The 17,942-nt window shown below is 38.4% G+C and overlaps 1 protein-coding gene across 3 annotated transcripts in view; it reads left to right on the top strand.

The window, feature by feature from the left end:
• The first annotated feature begins 333 nt into the window (after nucleotides 1-333).
• Nucleotides 334-17,942, top strand: part of taok3a (TAO kinase 3a) — a 71,795-nt gene continuing 54,186 nt past the window's right edge. Inside the window, exon 1 of one of the 3 annotated variants that reach the window (XM_084115398.1) lies at nucleotides 334-790. The gene's annotated coding sequence lies outside the window, so the exon portion shown is untranslated. Of the gene's footprint in view, nucleotides 791-1,775; nucleotides 1,976-2,576; nucleotides 2,598-17,942 lie in introns of those variants that run through there. The other 2 variants (XM_084115397.1, XM_084115396.1) reach the window with 2 other exon arrangements.

The raw sequence follows: 17,942 nt of genomic DNA, 5'->3' as shown, positions 1-17,942 counted from the left end.
ACCAATAACAAAATAACAATAATAATAGCCGATAATAATAATATCATCATCATCAAACTATATTTGTTAGGGGATCAGTTAACTATCAGATTCACAGATTAGAATAACAGGTGTTCAACATATGGTAAGATTCAGCAAAAATGGATCCAACTCATGCTTGGTCAGACTCATTCTACTCATAAATATTGTAATCTATTATTTTAACTTGTCAGCGGGAGTAATCTACGAAAAAGCCTCGATCTAATCATTATTTACTCTAGATTATAATCCTGTCATATCTGTCACACTGCCGTCTCTATTGTGTCTTCATGGGCTCTTCCTTCCTCAGCCGGCAGGTGGCGGCGTAGAGTTTCAAAGCGCTTTGACTCGCGAGATCGTTTATCAGCGCGGTTACCTTGTAGCAGGTACGATGATGGGTTTTTCTAAAAGCGTCAGACGCTTGTCAAGTCTTTGTCAGTCGCGCGGGGTTTAATACAGTATTTATGCTGGATATCATAACACGAACTGTGTGGACGTTTTTTATCATCGCACTGACGGGGGAGATATAGTCATGACGTCTGTCGAAAAATAAAACAGGTTGATGCATTTTTTTCAGGTGTAGGAACACCAAGAAGCCAATTGCAATGAGTTTGGAAGTTTATTTCTTTCAACATTCCACCTTACAAGGACTACAGGGGAAATAAGGTTTATTTTCACGGTTCATCACTGAGAAGAGCGCCTGAAGACATTTGCTTGTAACCGGACTTCTATGGAGTTGGACCTGGATTAAAGATAAAGCTTTGTTGACTTGGTAAGGCCGTTTTTGTTGGTATTCACATTTATTATGGCTTTGGCAGATCATCTGTTTTGTCTTTCAGGGGTATTTCATATTTTTTGATAAGGTGCACCGTGTATTAAAAGCGTCTTTATCGTATCTGGTGTCACTATTCGCGTCTTCATAGATTCCATCTGCGCTCGATTGATTCTCCCTTGATGAACCTTTTAGAAGCATTTAGCCTACAAATGTTCAAGTGATGCAGACAGTGTGTTTAAACTCTTGGACTCAATATAGAATATCCATGTTTGTTATTTTATGTTGACACTCAATTCTTTAATATAATAACATTTTAATAGTTAGGCTAAGTTATTGTATGTGCTCTAAAGACAAATATGGATGATTCTTCAATAAGGCATTTTTTACTGGAAACATTCAACATTTATCTTCAAGTGGATCATTTTTTTTTAAAAAATTTAAAGTTAGATAAATCTTGGACTTGCCAAAAGTTAGAAACTTTTAGCAAAAAATACTGTTTATAGCCATATATATGTGTATGTATGTATATAATGTGTGTGTGTGTGTATGATGTCAAAGTCTTCAAATTAATGCCATTTCTGAACTTCAGACTGTCACATGTTGAGATTGCTTTCCTGCCACTTATTATTTCTATTATAAACAAACATATTTTTTTCAATTGAAATAACTGACAATGTTTTTTTTAAAAACATCTATAAATGTGCAAAGTAGTTTCCCAGTGTTTTATTATTAAAAACACTTTTCTACAGTCATTTTAGAGACAAAGTGTTTTTAAAGGGAACTAGAATAGTGTAACTGACAAATGTTTCAACACTCTTACAAATTAGAGATCAACTTAATTAAAAAGAAAATAAAGCTGTTACAATATATCGTTAACTAAGCAGTATTATTTTATTGTCACCCTTTTTAGAGATTAACCTATGGTTCTGGACTGAGAGTAAATTGGCTGCTTTGCTGTCATGCACTTTATTTCCGTGTGTTTATGTATGTGTGTGTGTGTGTGTGAGCGAACTTAACTATATGCGCACGCGGCTGTTCATCCAGGAAGTCTAGACAGCAAAGACTGACAGACAGGCGAAGATGGGCCATCAAAACGTTTAAAATACTCTATTTCCGGCTGAAATAAATGTTTTTGAACGGTGAATTTTACCCTTGAGCTCCCAGTCATCCTACAGAAAAGAGGTCAGTAACATTTACTACATTGCCATGGGTCTCGTGGATAAAACTGTCAAAGGTTCTGCTTGACATATACGTGCACATTAATTTCAGAGTCATGCAAAAAGAATTAAATACAAACCAGAGTTTTTAACGCGGGTGTCAAAACAGAGTTTAATTATTTTAACTAACACCTGCTGGCGCTTTGCAAAGCTAGTCAGTTTGCTAACCTAACTGTTCAACCCTATCGCCTACCACCCAAACTTTCACTTCCTCTGCGGCTCAAATCCTCACTACGTTCACATTCGTTTTATTTTAATCCATATTGACTCGTTTAAAAATGAAGCGCGTGAGAAGCATGATTCATTTATAAATACAAGCGGCAGCAGCGGATAGACGCACTTCAAACTTAAGGTTAAGATGAATCTGCGTCCAGTTTGACATATTCAGAGAAATGAGGCTGATGTCAGTTAAGGCTGTTTATGGTGGCTCTTTTTTCCTCGTCTTCAGCCCCCGCTCCTTGTGTCGCTATTTTAAGCAGCGCGTCTATCTCTCACACACGCAGCGTTTATTCTGTTGGTTGGAGATCATAATGAAGTTTATAGTCATGAAGAGCGCAGGATAGAAACATCTCACAATGAGGATGAAGGTACTTTTTTTCTACCGTTTTTTGGCGCTGTCAGCGTTATGCGTGAACTAGTTGTTGTTTTTGGGGTCATTTAAGCTAAATAAATAGCCTAAGTGCTGGTGCGATTCTTATTGGAATGGTGGATTATAATAGATTTAATATTCAACGTGAATCCAGTTCGTCTTTTAGCCTATATAGCCTAGCTTATATTGTCATTTACGATTTTCTTGCATTTTCTTCATGGTTTATCTCGTGGTCATGATGGATTGTTTAAGTGGTGGATGCAGATGCACATGCATGATCAATTACCAATGTCCGATTCGTATCTGTGTCCGAATGAATCATACAAGTTGTGATTCGATTCGAATCTTTTCAGTGAATCAGTTCGACAAAAAAGATGTCAGCATCATCACACCGGACTAAGCTATTCGTTCATGAATCGGACTGAATAGTTCCAAACGATTCTTGAGTCAACATCGGTCGGTTCGTAAACGATCCGGTTAACAACTCGCTAACTGGAGAACCGTCTTTATTTCGAATAAAGCTAGATTCATCCCTGCAATAAACTGACAGATGAAATCACAATAAATTATTAATGCAGCTTAATAGAAAAAACGTAATTATTATAATAATGTGGTGGAAAAGAAATGCTGAAATCGTGCTTCGAAAGAATCGATTTACATAAATGAGTCAGGGTCTCCATCACTGTGAAGCAAGTCATGTAATGTAGGCTTACTGATAATCATCGGCACAGCTGTTTTTCAGATAGAAGTGAAACTGGGTCGATTTCGGTGCTTATGTGTATGTCATCCTACTACTAGACCTGCTATGCAGTGTTTTTTATACATTTGATTACTCTGTACAATTTGTAGTATTTCTTATTTTTATTGATTGAAATTGTTCTGGTAGGTCTATTGTAGTTCATTCCTATATGCTTGTAATTAGCTTCTTTGTTCGAATTTTATCACTTATTTGACTGTTTACTTCAACTGTTTTCGTTCATTTAAGACAAAACCAACTGTTTATGAGGACACCATTTTGTGTGTATTTGTGCATTCATGCGCAAGAAGACTCGTACAAGAACTCAATTCAGTATCTCACAGACTCAGAAAACGGTGCACAATGTAAATGCTGAATTGAGTTATCTTTGGCATCTTCTTAAATTTGAAAATGGTTTGAAATCCCATTAAAATTCGCGCAGGAATCGATAAGCAGAATTGAAATTAAAATTTTATTACAAGTATCCTTAACTATCCGATTCCAGAATTGGAATCGATTATCGATTCCCAAATTAGTGTTTGAGGAAGATATAGCCTAGTTCCAGAATTTGGAAATGTTTGCAAGGTTTACCATAAAACTATTTGAAATGTATTGGAAAAAAAATCTGATTCACTTAGTTGCAGGCAAACTATCATTGACTGCACAAAATCTGTGCTTTTACATTTAGTAACAGAATTAATTTCTTCACTAGTAGTGGAAAAGCCTATAGTGGCTTAAGATCAATGCTGGTAACTGAAAGGTTGAAGGTTCGAACCCTGCCGGAGGTGATTCATGAACTATCAGCATTGTGTCTTTGTTTGATTAAAGCACTTAATCCAGGTTTCCTTCAGGGGGTCTGCACTGATAGTAAGTGTGCTGTAAACTTGCTAAACTCTTCTCTGCTTATGTGTGGGCATTGGGAGACCATTGTATTATTGGCTTCAGGTTGACTCTTTAGTTTAGTTACCGGTAGTTTAGTTATTAACAATTTGGTGACCGATCAAGGTGAACTCTGAAACTCTAAGTCTGTGTGTGACTCAAGGTTTAATGGTTTATTGCTCTCACACACATCTTTTATAGATGCTCTTATCTGATTGCTGGATGTTTGGTAACTGGGACATTCCTAAATTAATAGCATTAAGACTAGTCATGTTTTCATTACAGGAAATACACTTGTTTGTCAGTGTTACTAACTGTTTCAACATGAACCTGTTTAAATGTTGCTTTGACAGCATTTGCCTCTATTTTCTATCCATTTCATGTCATGATGTGAGGTCAGATTATATATTTGCTGAGTCTACAAAAATATGAGAAATTCTCAGAAACTTGTTTAAATTAATTTAATGTAATTTAGTAATAAATCATTTATTTTGTAATATATCATTAGTATTTATTTTATCATTAGTATTATTGGTATCAAGAATTGAAAGTGAAAATATGAAAACAATTGGAAAGCCCAGACTTTCCAAGCCAGCAGCATGTCAATTAAAGAATCGTGCCAGAAGATAATTGATTTAATATGGTTGGTATTTAATATGATAGGTATCATGTAGTGATGCTCTGAAATTTCGGAAGTCCAAAATATTCAGCTAAAATGACAAAAATATATATTTTTGGTTTCAAATGAAATAGCTTTGAAGGGTGACAGTGACGTTTAATTAGCACTCCTCTGATGACGTGTTTTGACTGTGTCAGTGTCTATTTCGTATTGTCAACATTGTGGACGCACTTGATTTCACACACTTCAAATATGTACAAATTTGTTTGGCAGAAATAACAAGGCGGCTCGTTTCAGAAGAACTTTACTATGACCGATTAATATTTATTAAAACTTAGTCCAATACATATACATTTAATTTTAGCTATTGTTATGCATGTTTTTACTATCTTTAAATTAGTGTGAGATCACACCTTCGGTTGGGGTGTGGACAGACATTCATGGATTTATGTTTTGACATTTTTTGTATAGCATATTTGTTAATGAAAGAAGGCCAGTCCAACGTTGGCTGTTAATATGGTCTTTGTGTATGTAGTAGTGTAGAATGAGTGGTGTCATCTGTCTTTGACAAGGACTATGTTGTTAGGCCAACTTGAAGCCACTGCTCAGTTCAGACACACACACATACTAGGTCATACCACACATCACCACACATTATAAATGTAGTTTTGCTATTTTCTCTAGTGAGGAGAATTTATAAGGGTCTCTTGTTGATCTAAAGGTGGTTGTTCACACTCCCAAGTCTTTCCAGGCAAGCATGAGTTTCAGTGACCAAACCTCTGTTTAGAATCCAGCTTGTCTAATTCACCATCTTGGCTAATTTTAGTTCCTCTAAAATATGAGTTAATGATGTAGTAGCTTCAAATGAGTTGACCACAGTCCATGCGCTCTGTTTTTGAACTGACTTGCCCTCCATCGCTCCTTTGATGGCAGCACAGGGAGTCTGTGAGTGGCCTGAAAACACCCAGCTCATTATAATTAGCGCTACTGATTAAACCTCATGGACTTCTCTGCCCGTGTAATGTGTACCCAATCAATTCTTTCACTGCATGTCATTCCGGGCTTTAACTTTGTAAACTCCCTTTTTTGTTCCGCTCTCAGTAATGTTATGTTTCTGTTCCCTACATAGAATGGGAATCTGGGGAATTCAGGGAAATTCTGAGGTCAACTTTAATGTTAGATAGACCTGCGTTTGTCATTTACTTCTCTCTAGCTGCCCTAGCTGCTTTTACATTGCAATTTGCATGTGCATGACATTGCAAGTGTATTTACCATACTCTGCTTAAGGGTGTGATGGAGTTAACATCAGTGTCTGTTCTATTACAGCAGATCTGGTGTCATTCAAATAGCTACTGTAGAAAGAAAAAAATGTGAAAGTTTAACTGACTTGTTTAGATTGTCTTCAGAGAAAACCTTAGCAGCAACGCTGAGAATGCAGCTTTTGCTTCTGTTGTTACAAATTGAGTTCTGGTTGATACGATAATTAGATTATTTTCATTTTGTGGCTGACATTAAAGTTATTATGACGTTTTGTTTAAAAAAATTACAAATAAACCACCAAAAACAAATTGTTTTAAATGCAATAAAGGAATTTAGGCATCAATGTACAGTATGAAAAATGGATATTCATTTTAAGATTTGCTAAAGGTTACATTTGTCAGTGTTTTATATTAACTGTTAATTGCAGCATTAAATAACACTATTAACTTTAAGGCTGCATTTATTTGATCAAAAATATAGTATAAATTTCAAATAAGTTTTTTATTTTTATTTGAATGTAATTTAATCCTGTGATTTTGCACTGAGACGTTTATATTTGCACCGGAACAGTGGATTGCGGCTTTGAAATCGAGTGCATTTGGACTTATTCTTCCAAACCGTCAGTGGTTGTCAGGAAAACACTATAACGCCTGTCTTACACCTGTGTACTGCCCAAGTCCTGCTTTCTTCTCCGACATAGAGAACAAACAAGATGACAGCACGATCGCCAAAATGTTGGTGACATTCATTATCATGTAAACATAATGGCCGATATATAGTCACCAAAAATGATTGAGGTCATGTACATATATTGTGCGATAAGTCGATATATTGATTATTGCGACAGCAACAGGTTAGTCCGCTTAAATCATAACTGACTGTGTTTAAGTGAATACTCGCCAAGACCAGCATTTTGACATTATTTTGTGTGTGTTTGTCTGTTTAAGTGCAATAAACCGCGGGAAAAAAACCCTCAATTTAGTACTGAGAGGTGGCTTTATGTGCACACACTGGGTGTGAGCACAAAATCTGTGGGAATGAGTTAAATTCTGCACAAATATGTGCAATCCCATGCCGAAATTCAAGCCCTGTAAACACCAACAATTTTCATCCAGAGCAAATAAAACGAGGCTTATATAACTCGCTGTCGGAGAGATGAGAGAGTGTGAAAGCGCAGCTGGTATCGTGTCTGCGGAAAATGAGTATTGGAAGCGTTTCAGATATTTCAGTATCGTTTCGTTATGTATCGAAAAAAGACTACAATGAAAAAGTTCTAAAAGTCAACCTGTCCAAGTGGCCATAGCAGTGACTGCTGAAATCCACCCCCATTTGGTGGGTTGGTGGGTGGTAATGTCAAGCCCTGCCAATAACCGATACAGACAACAAAGAAGAGAAGACAATATAGAAGACCATTTAAGCAAATGCTTGCTACAGCGCCCCCCCAGCATTGCTGAGAATGTAATGTAATGTTGTAACGGCGTTCAAGTGCATGAATAATGCTCTGCCTGTTTAAAAACGTCACCGAATGCCAATTCCACCAAATCTTTCTTCTTAAGATCATTGACTTCGCAACATCTGCACAAGCGCAACATAGAAGTTCCTCGCCATAGAAAAGCGTGATCAAAAAAGTTTGAGAACCACTGATTTAGATGGACTGACTTATCTTCCTACATCAGTGTGAGGTGAGGAATGAGTCTTTCGTCACTTTTCATGACCTAAGCAGCCTGTTACGCTGCAGGCCCATCTCCCTCGGTTACCCAGAGCCTTGTCTTCTGGGACTCTTCTCTCTCAATCTCTTCCATGTGAGCTCAACGTCTCTGTTGAAAAATGCATCAGGATGGGAGTAACCATGCTGGCAGTCAGACGGGGCGACTCGAGAGTGTATGGCCCAGTAGGAAAGCGCATTAAAAATTAAACCTCTGCTGTCAGTCGTAATGTTCAACTGATCAGTTTCAGTGAGGCTCGTAGAAAAAAACGCCGCTCAAGATAACACAAGGAATGATTTCCTTGGCGATGACACTCACATGTGCTGATTTTAATGACTGTATTGAAAGCTGTATGAACTCGTAAAATACATTTCCTTCTGACGCTTTAGGTAATTGCATTGCTCCAGTGGATTCAGTTACCGATATTGACCGCAGCCCCTTTGCTTGTTCACAATAGCGGCCCTGTCACAGTTAGGTGGCTCTCTGGGTCACGGTACTGGAGAAATAAAAGCTGCACTGTCACACAGAAATGTCTGCTGTTGTCAATTGGAAAAAAATGTGAGAAATAGATCGCTGTCATTAGGCCAAACTGGAGGCACGTGAGTCACTGGTCTGCCACTTTGAAGACATATATGCCTCATATGAATTGAATGGAATTGAATTAGATATTATCATTTAGCAGGGAATGAATTCAGTGTCCTTAATTTGCTGAACTTAGAAGGTAATTTACCTCTTTTGGACAATGAATTGTGTGCCAAATAGCTTAATAAACCCAACTTTTGAACCTGAAACCTGATTTTTTTAAATGTTTTTGAAAGAAGTATCTTATGCTTACCAAGGCTACATTTTATTTGATCAAAAATGCAGTAAAAGCAGTAATATTCTGAAATATTATATTAAGACCATTTAATGCCTGACACCCCGTGTCCTAACTACACACGACGCAACGCGTGATAAAAGGTATCTTTTCCATGTTAATCAGAGTTTTTGTTTGTGACGTCGCGGCTGGAACAACAAACACAAATTGTGGCAATGATAATCTCAGGTACTGTTTATGTGCTTTATTCAATGTTAAAGGCGTAATGTGACTTTGAATATAATTTAGTGATATTACAGCTTTGTTGCTGTAAAAGCAACAATGGATAATTCACCTCAGATCTTGAAATCCGGTACCCTGGAAATCCAGAGTTCTCGCGAGAGCACAAGTTGAATTTGCTCAGTGAGTTACTCTGGCGTCGAGTAATGATGCTCATTAAATATGCCCTTCTATCCGAGCTGCACCAATCACATCGGGTTATCTGATATAGGCGGGCCAGAGGCGAGCTAAACGGATGACGACAGCGCTGTGACGTCGAAGTCATTGGTAAACATTGCAAGATGGCTATGGATGAACACCAGTTGTTTGAAATGGCTTTGGCCGCTACAATGGACGAGTTAGACTTGGCTTTTTATCTAAAACAGGAACAGAAGACGCCGCTCGAATCGTTCCTTTGCAAGAAGGGCGTTTTTGCTGTTTTGCCGACCGGATACGGCAAGAGTCCAATCTACCAGTTAGCTCCGCTGGTAGCTAAGCGTATGGGGCTTGATGTTGTGATTGGTCGTAGTGTTATCCAAATGCGTGCCGTGCAGTGAGATTTTCAAATGCATGCTTGGTGCCGCCCCTCGAGCTGGCCGATTTTCATTAGTCGATGCCAGACCATTAATCTTTCAGATTTAGGTCTGGATTTCCAGGCTAGAAACTAGGCCTAAACAAATGGAAACGAGAACGTCCAAACTGTGATCAAACAAGTGTATTATTTGACAAATATTGTTTTAGTAACTCAGTAGCCTATGAATTTCTAATAATGTTTAAATGGTGTAATATTTGTGAATTTGATTATGTAGCCTACTTATCCATTTTCTTGCGATTGCCATGAGGGTTACTCTCTGGTGCGGTGCACTTGCCGTCCGTCCACACGCTGTTCTGATTGGCTGTGGGTTTTGATTGATTTTGACATATCTCGCAGACGCATTGCGTCTAGTGTGGACAGACAAATTATTTGTCGCTGGAATCTTATCGCATCGCGTCCGGTTAGGACACGGTGTTAAAGTGAATACGTGATACGAGAATAAGATATCAGTGCAAGTTGCTTTCAGTTAAAACAGCTCAAATATACATTTTAGTCTGGGACTAGCTTAAGCCTTGTCTGTGAAACCAGGGGAATATGTTATAAAATACAAACATATATACAAACATATCGTTTGCCAAGCCACGTTATTTTTTATTTGCTGTGCCTGTGCTGTTAGTAGATTACTCGCACCTGATTATCATCTGCTCTGTTTGCACTGCTCTTTGTAGATTGTGTCAATCATTTTGGAAATGTGTAGGCCTACTTTACTTGTTGAATTTAAGTAGCCTACATGAACAATAGTGTATGCTTCACCAAGTGTTTTAATTAAATTTGTATTTTAGTTATTTGCAAATAGTATTATAATTTGGTAGTGAAATCTCCTGGTTCCAAAATCCTTCTACACAAAACCACTATATAATAAACATCAAGTCTCTTCTGATGGAATGTGATTGTGTTGCATTGCACGGCATTTTCACTTTCTGTGTGGACAAGTCACTTGTTTTTGGGAGCTTGTTACATCACATATTTGATTTTTAATGTCAGCCTGATTTGTACTGTCATCATGTACTGTTACATAGTTTATGGTGAGTAAAACTGATTTTTGTTTTGATGTATAACTTTTTTCTCAAAGGAAATATGCCTGTGTGTACAGTGCACATACATTGAAGAAACGTTACCTGAAGGCCTATTTCAGGTCCACCTCTCTCTCTCTCTCTCTCTCTTTCTCTCTCTCTCTATTTGTTCACATGCATCTGTAGTTTGATCATTGTAGTTCATGGATGGCTGTTCTGTTACCCCATTACACCTCCTATAACCTCATATCATTATTTGCCAGTGCTGGTGTAAATAGGGTACAAAATGTTTTGTGATGCAATCAGTGAAACCACATTCAGAGGTAGACAAAAAAAAAACAACGTTTTGACACATCCTCTGTTGACGTACAATCTAAAAATAAATATGTACATATTTTGCGTGTGTGTACACGAGCGTGATTTGGAACAGGCCCCCTGTTTCTCTCTGTTTGACAGACAGTTCAGTCGATGTGAAGAGAGCGTGAGGTAATGAGTAGTGTTCTATAAATAGTCACCACTCCCCCGTCCTAAAGCCCTCTGTTTCACCCATCTGATGTGCTGGCTGCCACACAGTAAACAGTGCTAACATGCAGTTTATAGCATCTTTGAGGATTTAGGTGATAGAAGTTTTATTTTAAATCAATTTGGCCATGTTATTTGATCTTTATTGAAACAAATCTTTAATGAAACAAAGCAACAGCAATATAATAAAAGACATGAATGATAGATTGATATATTTTTATATTAATAAACCCAATTAACATGAGTGTACCTAACATATAACTCTAGTCTTTTTACAGCGCCAAACAATTGAGAATTAAGAATTCAACTAGGTCACAGCTAAGCATATTGGTATTTTACAATGACTAAATTGGCTCAACCAATCAGATTTTAGTGGGCGTCTATTGTTCATTTTACAAAATTAAATAAGTATTGTAATACAATGAATAATGATACAACAGTTGTGTAGCCATCTATGATTTTTGCTATTATTATTATTATTATTAATAATCCTATAGTTTTTTTTGTCATTGTATGACTTTTATTTGCTTATATTAAGTGTGTGTGTGTGTGTGTGTATATGTGTGTGTATATATATATATATATATATATATATATATATATATATATATATATATATATATATTATATGCGTGTGTGTTTATGTACATGTTGTGTATGGTGTGTGTGTGTGTGTGTATTTGTACACGTTGTATATGTTTGAATATATAATGATATCTATTCGTTACTGTGAAATTGGTTCTGCATATCGTCTAGCAGACACACAACTCAAAAATAAATGATTGCTCATAAAAATAGTATGGATTGATTGCTATTTTTATGTGTGACAATAAACAGCTACAGCCAGTTGCTTTTTTTTTGCCATTTCTTATTCAGTATGAAATAATTTTGTAAACATCTTAACATTTGCTCTTACAAGTATGTAAGATATTCGGTCTATGAATCTCTAAGTTGAGTTTGTGAATAGCTATATTGCATTACTTTTGGTCTGTTGAAGTTCAGCTCCATTAAGCAGGCACATGTTCCCATGGGGATGTGATGTAGTCCAGGCCAGCTCTCCTACTGGAGCTTTCTCATTGGGTCACTGACAGCTCTCACCATCTTCAATGATATCTCATATCCCATAATGCCTCATCTGTGTCTGTACCAGTGTCATGCTCTAGCCTGTTCACATCAGTGTGATCCGACGCTGAAACACATACGAAGGGGGTCTTTCTATCTTTCACATTTACATTTTCCAGTTTACTCACTGTCTGGGGAATTCTCTCTCTCCCTTCATCTTTCTCAACATCTGACATTCCTCTCCTAATGTGTCATTCATCTCTCTCTTGCATAAAAGACATTGCTACATCCACACATAAATGGAGCTTTAACCCTTTTCAGTCAAGAAGACAGTGTTTGAGTGCTTCCTATAAGCTTGGGTTTTCATTCCATCATTTTTGTCAGCCCAGATGTTTGAAAATCTCTCTCTGTACATTTGACACTAATAATCTCGCCCTTGTGTCTAGTAACATAGACACTGAACAAATGTAATCCTGCAACAGATAAGCATTTTTAAATGTCACTGGTACAAGACATTTTCAACGGATTCTTCTGTTCACGTGATTCTTATTATTTCCTTTGTTTTGTTTACTGGCAGTTGCATTCTAATATAAATATTAACATGTAATCTTGAGTTCCCACCAAATCCAACAAGAAGCATGAAGAGTAAATATTTGCATATATTTGACATAATCTAGACATAATCTCTTTGACATAATCACTATGGTTTATGTGATGGTAGTTTCGCTTGTACAGATTTTGACTATGCAATGAAAATATTAATACATGTGCTACGTGTTTCAGAGTGAAGTGCTGCACTGTGTTCTCATTATCCACGGGTGTTTGCAGTGTCTCAGAGAAAAAAAAAAAAAGTTTGACGGTTTAACGTTTGAAAATAAGACATTCACAAATATTACTACTGCAATTTTACAGTTGTAATGATTTTTTTAAAGTAGCCTACTTAAAAACTTTTGTTTCATTTTGTAGTAAAAATTTCAAATGTAATATTTCCTTTTTTATATATTTGCATGTAGTAATAATCATAATTATAATAATAATTATAGCCTTACTGATATATAATAACAAAACTTTGGCCAATTTGTGCAGCCCAACAAACAAGCACAGCTTTGTTTTTAAAATCGCACATCTATCGGTCTATCTGTCTATCTTTGCCCTACATCTATCTATTTCTTCTTAAAAAGCACTTTTAGTAATCTGTATCCAGTAAACAATTTTGTTTCCGTGCAGAATGGTAGAAACTATTGCACCCTGACTTCAGAAAGTGGCATCAGATTCACAGACCAGATTAGAGTTCACCAGATCAAGAAAGTGTTTGCCATTTAAGTGTGCAGTTTGCGTCAGACGGTAAGTGAACGGACTGTGGGCGGTCCGTGGGTGTGCCTTCTGAGGCTAACACCCAGGTGAACGTGAGCTAACCTGCTGAACATTATGTGGATAAACTGATATAAGATATTTTCAAAAAACTTCTGGGATTTTATCCATGCAATGAAAGGCAATGGGGTCCAAAAAGTATTTTGGACTTCAATGTTCTTTAAAATATCTTTTTTGTTCCACAGATGAAAGAAAGTCATACAGGTTTGGACATGTGGATGAGAATTTTCATTTTTGGGTGAACTATCCGTTTAAGTAATACAAAGGTAATGCATGGCACTCTCAGGGCTCTACGGTAAGCACAGTCCAACATTTAGGAGCACGGACAACTGAAAGGTTTTTTTTCCTTAAACGACACAATATTAATGCCACATATAACATGCACAAGTATGGAGAGAATTCAGAAACATAGCGTGTGACAGAAGTTTACCTTATAAACATTTAATATTTTCAGTTTTAGAAAAACAGTTACACTGGCTCTCCTCAGAAAACACTAAAAACATGCATAAATTCATACATTTCATACGCACAAATACACTGCACAGACGCTGAAGTGTAGTCATCAAATGTACACTGCTCAAAAAAATAAAGGGAACACTTTTTAATCAGAGAATAGCATCAAGTCAGTTAAACTCCTGGGATATTGATCTGGTCAGTTAAGTAACAGAGGGGGTTGGTAATCAGTTTCAACTGCTTTAGTGTTAATGAAATTAACAGCAGGTGCACTAGATGGGCAACAGTGAGACAACCCCCAAAACAGGAATGGTTTTACAGGTGGAGGCCACTGACATTTTTTCCCTACTCATCTTTTCAGACTGTTTTTCACCAGTTTTGCATTTGGCTAGGGTCAGTGTCACTACTGGTAGCATGAGGCGATACCTGGACCCTACAGAGGTTGCGCAGGCAGTCCAGCTCCTTCAGGATGGCTCATCAATACGTGCCATTGCCAGAAGGTTTACCGTGTCTCCCAGCACAGTCTCAAGAGCATGGAGGAGATTCCAGGAAGACAGACAGCTACTCTAGGAGAGCTGGACAGGGCGGTAGAAGGTCCTTAACCCATCAGCAGGACCGGTATCTGCTCCTTTGTGCGAGGAGGAACATGATGAGCACTGCCAGAACCCTACAAAATGACCTCCAGCAGGCCACTGGTGTGAATGTCTCTGACCAAACAATCAGAAACAGACTTCATGAGGGTGGCCTGAGGGCCCGACGTCTTCTAGTGGGCCCTGTGCTCACTGCCCAGCACCAGGGAGCTCGATTGGCATTTCCCATTGAACACCAGAATTGGCAGGTCCGCCACTGGTGCCCTGTGGTTATAACAAATGAGAGCAGGTTCACCCTGAGCACGTGACAGACAGGAAAGGGTCTGGAGAAGCCGTGGAGAATGTTATGCTGCCTGTAACATCGTTCAGCATGACCGGTTTGGTGGTGGGTCAGTGAGGGTCTAGGGAGGCATATCCATGGAGGGACGCACAGACCTCTGCAGGCTAGACAATGGCACCCTGACTGCCATTAGGTATTGGGATGAAATCCTTGGATCCATTGTCAGACCCTATGCTGGTGCAGTGGGTCCTGGGTTCCTCCTGGTGCACAACAATGCCCGGCCTCATGTGGCGAGAGCATGCAGGCAGTTCCTGGAGGATGAAGGAATGATACCATTGAAGGGCCACCACGCTCACCTGACCTACATCCAATAGAACACCTCTGGGACATTGTGTTTCGGTCCATCTGACATCACCTGGTTGCACCTCAGACTGTCCAGGAGCTCAGTGATGCGCTGGTCCAGATCTGGGAGGAAATATCCCAGGACACCATCCGTCGTCTCAGTAGGAGCATGTCCCGAAGTTGTCAGGCATGCATACAAGCACTTGGGGGCCATACAAACTACTGAGAACCATTTTGAGTTGCTGCAATAAAATTTCAGCAAAATTGACAAGCCTGCTGCATCATTTTTTCACTTAGATTTCAGGGGTGTCTTTGAATTCAATCCTCTGTAGATTGATTATTTTCATTTCCATCAAACGATGTGGCATCCTTTTGTTCATAACACATTACCCAGTTCATATTAGTATAGATATCCAGCATGATATTTTTCCCCATTGAGATCTGATGTGTTTTCAAAGTGTTCCTTTAATTTTTTTGAGCAGTGTATTTAAAAGGACAGTCACCAACAAATAAAAATTCTGCCATTTACCAACCCAAATGTCGTTATACACCCATAATATTAAAAAATGCCTTCAAGTGTGTTCTGAAGATTAAAGAATGATAATAAATGAATAATATATTAAATAACAGAATTTTCATTTTTGGGTGAACTGGCCTTATAAAAGCTCTAAATTGACATCTGCTCTCACTGCTGAACACAATTAATGTTTCTGCCACACAATGTAGGCTACAGCAATCAGATGGCCCAAATTTCGTGAATGGGATCTCTTCTTCCGCTATCATGTATGCAGTGTTGAATTTGATTTTTAGTTGTCAGAGAGCTTCTGCGTTTGTAAGGCTAATTTGCCTGTTAGCGGCTGCCTGAATTGTACGGGGATTATTAGGTTGCGACCTGTTAATGAATATGTCCCTGCAGTGTAAATGACGCTGGGAACTGCCATGCTTCACTAGCGATTCTCGCTTGAAGTGTGAATGTCTGCACACAAAAACATTGTTGGCCCTGCTAATTCTGCACCGGCTTCTTTGCAGTTATTTGCACAGCATAACATCTTTATCTTGCTCGTATTGTAGCCACGGAAAAGCGTCTAGCCATTCTTTTTGAAACCTGTACTGTTTAACATTACCTGTCACTGATATTTTCTGCTTCTTCTTACAAGGAACAACAGCACCAACATCTTGCTCTTGTTCAACGTCTTGTTCTTTTTGTTCGAAGATACTCTGTTCTGCCTCGATTGAGACAGAACTTTTAAAGTAAAATGTGATGCTCTTCATCCCAACACAAGACAATTTCAACGCTACAGTCGTCTCAATACTCTGGTTGACTGGCATTAAAAAGCAACCAATTGCAGTGCGAAACATCACTGTTGATATGTAACGTACATGTAAGGGCATTTGGGAGTTGTAGTTTTTAGCTTCGATCGGGTCAGTCGCACAAGTGCGCCTAAATCTCTTTTCATGGTCGCACACAGAAATTTTTAGTCACGAATGCGACTGAAATGGTCGCACTGTAGAGCCCTGAATCTAGCTGTTTTAGCACCCATCACTCTGTGTGAGGTAGAATAGCACATCAGGATTTGGGAGAAGCAAAGGAAATGCTAAGGGTGCTTCTCAATACTCAAATTGATGCTTCCTCGCTCCTCCGTCCTCCAGCCCGTGTCCTCGAAACCGATCGAAGACAGCCACCTTGAAGGACATCTCGATTCTCTTATTACACCGCAAGCTTCCTGAGGAGTCATGAGTAAGAATACACAAGTGTATCCTTCCATCGCATCCTAAGGGGGTGGAGCTAAGATGCAAGGAAAGGAAGCAATGAGTAAGAGTATCAAACAGTGTCTTGCGTGTAGTAATCATTTCCTGTGGTGACAGATGCTCATATCCTGTCTTTCAGGAAGTGATCTCATGGCGCCTTACCATCATGTTTTGTTTACGGTAGATGTGCGGTGCATTTTGTGGTGATTAGCAGCTGCGCGGTCATTTTAACAGAAAAGCACCACATCTTAACCAGTGTAACATGATAAAGTGACTAGCAGTAAAAGAGTTTTAACTGACTACAGGACAGATAAATTGCTTGTTGGTGGAAACACGGTGAGAGGCTTGACCAGACTAATTTGCATAGATGTAGAGAGACAGCAAGAGATCAGATAAACATAGAGTTGAATAACAGAAGCTTTATAGAACTGACAAATCAATAGTCAGGTATACAAGACGAAACATGTGGCCTACTCATATTCAGCCACATCAGAGTCTTGATGTCACATCTATCTGTTTTGGATCTTTTTTGGTTCTGATGTCCCCTGTGCAGTGAGTTCCTGGTAACACACACACACACACCTCGACATGCTCTCGGGGGAATGATGAGTCAGGAACAGCAGATGACAGCACTGTCTGGTCAGGACCATAATTGCTGCTGCACACTGGGCCTAAAGGGCTCTACTAGATGCAGCAAGGGCTTATGGGAATGACATATTCCACTTACCTTCGCAAATGTTGACGGAACCTGACAGACTGCTGGAGTAGGGACGGAGGTTATTTTAATTTCTTTTAATTTAATTTCTTCACTTTTTCCTGTAGGGATGACATCGGTTTGACATGGGGTTTTCAAACTGCGCTCTGGGAATCCCCGGGTGGGGGGTTCAAAGGGGTGCTATAGGGGATTTGTCGAAAGGTTCTGAGAAAAAATAATAAATACATTTAAAAGATTGACCAAATTTGACATTAGTACATCCTGCATTTTAAAGACTATTCACAAATCATGAGATTAATCAAAATGGTTTTATTGACAGCTATAGTTTAATGTTTCTATTCAGGTTTAGCAGGTTAAAATGTAAAATATCGGGAAA

Source organism: Abramis brama (genome assembly GCF_963993115.1).
Source record: "Abramis brama genome assembly, chromosome: 5".
Classification (NCBI taxonomy): Eukaryota; Metazoa; Chordata; class Actinopteri; order Cypriniformes; family Leuciscidae; genus Abramis; species Abramis brama.
This window is presented reverse-complemented; position numbering and strand designations above follow the sequence as displayed.